This window comes from Penaeus japonicus, unplaced genomic scaffold (genome assembly GCF_977035675.1).
Source record: "Penaeus japonicus unplaced genomic scaffold, GWHDUDI00000001_assembly GWHDUDI00000016, whole genome shotgun sequence".
Taxonomy (NCBI): Eukaryota; Metazoa; Arthropoda; class Malacostraca; order Decapoda; family Penaeidae; genus Penaeus; species Penaeus japonicus.
In genome coordinates this window covers 19,220,863-19,225,862 of record NW_028234418.1, presented here as the reverse complement: position 1 = coordinate 19,225,862, position 5,000 = coordinate 19,220,863, and the positions used below count along the sequence as shown (strand labels likewise).

Sequence of the window (5,000 nt, the reverse complement as noted above, 5' to 3'; positions counted from 1 at the left end):
GCGTCGGTGCCACGGAAGGGCCGCGCGGTGCCTCCTCCCGGCGGCCGCTACGTGCACGCGGTGTCATGTTCGGGCCGAGGCGTCACGCAGGTCTAGGAGCAAAAGTGGAGAACCTGACGTCGTCCTGCTTGACGTCTTGATTGGGGCTAGCGTCTCCAAGGCGGTCGGTCGGCTGTGACGCTCGGCTCGGGGGAGGACTGCTTTCGTTTCTTTTTGTTTCTCTGACAGAGGGAGAGGGAGAGAGAGAGAGAGAGAGAGAGAGAGAGAGAGAGAGAGAGAGAGAGAGAGAGAGAGAGAGAGAGAGAGAGAGAAGGGAGAGAGAGAGAGAGAGAGAGAGAGAGAGAGAGAGAGAGAGAGAGAGAGAGAGAGAGAGAGAGAGAGAGAGAGAGAGAGAGAGAGAGAAAATTGTTTGCTCTGTATCTTGACAGATATTCATTTGTTTACCAATAGTCCGGTGTCCAGGTGATATTTTCCTGTTTGTCCATTATACAGTAGCTTAACTTTTAAATAGAATTTATGTGTTTTCTTTGTCCTTTCTCTCTCTCTCTCTCTTTCTCTCTCTCTCTCTCTCTCTCTCTCTCTCTCTCTCTCTCTCTCTCTCTCTCTCTCTCTCTCTCTCTCTCTCTCTCTCCCTTCCCTCTCTCTCATCTCCTCACTCCCCCCTCAACCACCACCCCACCCCTCACCTCTCCCCTATCTCTCAACACTCCTCCTCAGCCTCTCAACCCACATCTCCATCTCCCACCACCTCCCCACGTCACACACCACTCCCACATCTAAAATAAATGTACATATATAAAAATCTACTCTCACACTCTCAAGTAACATATATAAAAATATAAGGATATATATATATATTATTAAATCTTATCTATATAAATAAATATCTATCTATATAAAAGTCAATATCATAATAAATATAATAAACTAAAAATTAACTATTACATATAATCTTTTCTTCTCCTCTATCTCCTCGCTTCCTTTTCGCTCTCCCCTCTCTCTCTCTCACTCTCTCAACGTCTCTTCTCTCACGTCTCCTCGTCTCTTCATCTCTCTCTCTTACCTCTATCATTTGTATGTAAATATAAATTTTTCGTCTGGAAGAGGAGGAAGTAGGGAGAACGTATCCGGTGTATGCTTGTGTGTGTCGGCCGCACTCTGGCCAGGTGAGGGTCAGGTGTCAATTAGAAAAGCTGTTCCTGAGTTCGTTCGCTGTGGGCGCGCGCGAGTGGGTCTGTCTGTGTATGTGCATAGTGATGTGTATGTGCATCTATATGTTATATCTATATGTGTGAAGTGTGTGTGTGTGTGTGTGTGTGTGTGTGTGTGTGTGTGTGTGTGTGTGTGTGTGTGTGTGTGTGTGTGTGTGTGTGTGTGTGTGCATATATACATACATATATATCCATATATAAATAGAATAAATATATATATATATATGTATATATATGTAATATGTATATAGAATATATATACATAAATATACACACATATGTACATCATATATAATATAGATATATTTATATATATATATATATATATATCATATATAATATATATATATATGATATATATACTATATATATAAATATAGATTATTATAATAATAGATTAAGACGAGTCCTAATTCCGAAGATCGTAGTTGGCGCGTCCGAGATGCTTGACCCGGGCGGCGCCGCGTCTGCCCGGCCGCTTGAGCGAAGCCGAGGGACACTCGCCCGTCGCGCCGCTTTTTGCTCGACTCCGAAGGGGAAACTCCCGCCCGACTTGCGGCCTCATCGCACCTCTTGTGCAACGCGACACGTGATCAGAGAGTTCGGAGATGGGGAGGGGGGGAAGCTGTCACGTGATCGAGATGGGAGAATGAGCTTTGTTTGTTTGTCTCCTGTCCCTCTCCTTTTTCCTCACGTCTTCTTTTCTCTCGGCCCTCCGTCACTTTACATATACCATATACTATATATATATAGATAACTCTCCTTCTCCTTCTGTCCTCACTTCTCTCTCCCTACACCTCTGATACTCTTTTACCCCTCGTCTCTCTATATCCTCTTCTATATCATTCACTCTCTTCAGCTCTCTCTCCTCTCCTCCTCATCTCTCCCTCAGCTCCGATCTTCTTCTCCTCCGATCTTCTCTCTCTTCTCCAACTCTTCTCTCTCGACTCTCTCACACTCTCTCCCTCCCTCTCTTCCACCCTCTCTCTCTCCACTCTCTCTCTCTCACACGGCCTTTTCAAATCGTCCCCTCTCCTCAAATTCCTCACACCTCTTTTTCCCTTTTTCCCCACTATTTGAGTTTCGTGGAAGAGAGAAGTAGGGTAACTACCGGTTTATGCTTGGGTGTCGGCCTCCTCCCAGAGAGAAAAAGAGTGGCCAGTGAGGGGCTCCTCTCCTTAGAAAAGCTCTCCGAGGGTCTATCCTCTGGGGTCTCGGAGGAACTCTCCGTCTGGGCTCTCTCCCAGGATTCCGAAATCGATCGGTCTGGGGTCTATGTGATAATGGCTTAGGTATAAGGTGGTGAGATGATTTCATACTGAGGGTTAAGTATAGAGTCAGTGTAGTTGGGAGTGTCTCATGGCGGTTGGTGGGAGAATTGTAGGGAGTTGAGGGTTGGGTCATTTAATTTATTGGGTTATCTGTCGTGTGATTGTGGGTGGGGGGGGGTGGGGATGAGGTGTGGGTGGTAGTGAAGGGGGTGTGGGGGGTGGGTGGGGGGGTGTGTATGGTGGGGGGGGGGGGTGGGGGGGGGGATGTGTTAATGTATGTTTTCTGGAATGTGATTTTTGCATTTCTTTCTCATCCCAGTCTTTGAGTGTGAGAGGTTCTCTTTCACCTCCTTTGTTTACTATTTCCTCCCCCCTATTTTTTAATTCCTCTCTGTTTGTATCATTTTTCAGTCACCTGGAATTCCCTCCTCCTCTGATTAGTGTTATTTATAGGACTCCTCTAGATTCATACTCTCTAAACATATGCTAATTTTATATAGATCTTAATCTCTTCTTATATATTATAATTAGTTTTTAAATTTGTATACCCGATTCTTTGTCTGTTCCATTCTGTGGGGGCGTAAGTTGAAGTAGTGTCATATATTTCCGATGAAGACACGATTGTTGCAGCAGATCCGACATGCGTGAACCGCGGCGCCTGCGCAGTCTGACCTCCTGGCCGCTTTGTAGCGAAAGCCGAGGGACACTCACCCTCCCCAGTTCGCTCCGGTGACTTTTCTCATGCTTTCGTTACTCCGCGACAGGGGAAACTCCCAGCCCGAAACCTATGCGGCCTCATCGACACCTCATAGTGCAACGCGTACACAGTGCTATCAGCCATGAGTTCAGGAGAGGGGAAGGCAGGGTGAATGCTACGCATCAGCCCTAAAACGTTGATCGAGATGGGACAAGAGTGACTTTGTTCTGTTTGTCTCCTGTCCCTCTCCTTTACAATATATATACACACATCATGTCATACAATATATATATAGATATATAATATATATATTATCTATTTATATATATATAAATATTATATATATATATAATATAATAATATAGATAATAAATAGATAAGACGATCCTATATTCCGCAGATCGTAATTGCGCGTCCAATTCTTCTCGCCCTCTCGGCGCCGCGTCCTCCCCTTTCTATGCGATGTTGAGCAAGCCGAGGACCTCTCCCGCCTCGCGCTTCTTTCTCTCCCTACGACTCTCCTCAGGGGAACTCCTATCCTCTCCTGCTCCAGATACAGCACAACTCTCCTATACACTGCAAAAAAATGGGCTGAAGATCTAAAACGAACATCTACGGCACACGTCGGTATAGCCGTTTTGCAAAAGGAGGGAAACGAAATGTCCGATCAAGAAGAAGAATGACAAGACTTTGAATGAAATCACAAAAGCTGAGAATCCCTCTACTTCTCTCTCTCTCGATCAGCTAGCTACTCTATCAGGGCTCACAGTCGTCGTCTAGTCTCTACGAGGGTCTCTTCCGCTCGTAACAGAGCCTACTGAAGCGAATCGTCAGGGGGGTGCCTCGCCTCAACGCAGCGCACCCTGTGCAACACGCGAACCACGGATCAGAATTCGGAGAGGGAGGGGTGAAGCTGTCACGCAACGAGATCGAGAATGGGAGAATGAGCTTTGTTTGTTTGTCTCTGCTGGTCTCTCTCCCTCTCTCGTACTATTGGTGGGCGATCTCATGCAGTTAGTCATTGGGAGTCTGCTCGAGCTCTCACATTCTCTTTCTCAACTCCTAACACGTCTTTCCTCCTCTTTTATTCTTTCTCTTCTCCTCCTCTGAGATAGCCGTACAAATAGTCCCTCCTCTCTATCGACACTCGAGGATGCTCCTGTCTCTCTCTCACTCATCTCCCTCGGTCTCGCTCCTCCTCTTTTCTCTCCTCTCCTCCCCTCTCTTCTCTCTCCCCCACAGCGAACTCTCTCATCGTCTCTCCTCCTCTCCGGGTCGGTACACATCTCGTAAAGTAGTCTCCATATCTGGCCTCAACTCTGTCTCACTCACTCTCCATCTCTCTTCTCAATCACTCTCTCCAATCCTCTCTCTCCTCTCTCTCTCTCGGCTCCCCTTCTAAAAGAGCCCATTCTCGTGCTCCTCGTGCTGCTCTCTCATCTTTCTTCTTCTCTCTCTTGCATCTCCTCTCTCACACTGTCTCTCTCTCTTCTCCTTTCTCTCGCTCGCCTTCTCTCTTATCTCCCTCTCTCTCTCTCTCTCTCTCTCTCTCTCTATTCTCCCTCTCTCCTCTCGTCTCTCTCTCTCCTCTCTCCCCCGCACTCTTCGCGCTTCTCACTCTCCTCAGTCTCCCCCTCATCTTTCCCCCTTCTCCTCCTCTCTCTCTCTCCTCCTCTCCTCACTCCTCCTCCTTTCTCTCTCTCACTCCTACTTTCTCTCTCTCTCTCTCTCTCTTCTTCTCCCTCTCTCTCTCTCCCCTCTCTCTCTCTCTCTCTCTCTCTCTCTCTCTCTCTCTCTCTCTCTCTCTCTCTCTCTCTCTCT

At 46.8% G+C, this 5,000-nt stretch overlaps 1 protein-coding gene across 19 annotated transcripts in view; it reads left to right on the top strand.

Annotated features, from left to right (window-relative positions):
* The window catches only part of Ndae1 (Na[+]-driven anion exchanger 1), a 264,254-nt gene that overhangs the window by 180,422 nt on the left and 78,832 nt on the right, over window positions 1-5,000 (top strand). The window lies entirely within an intron of this gene.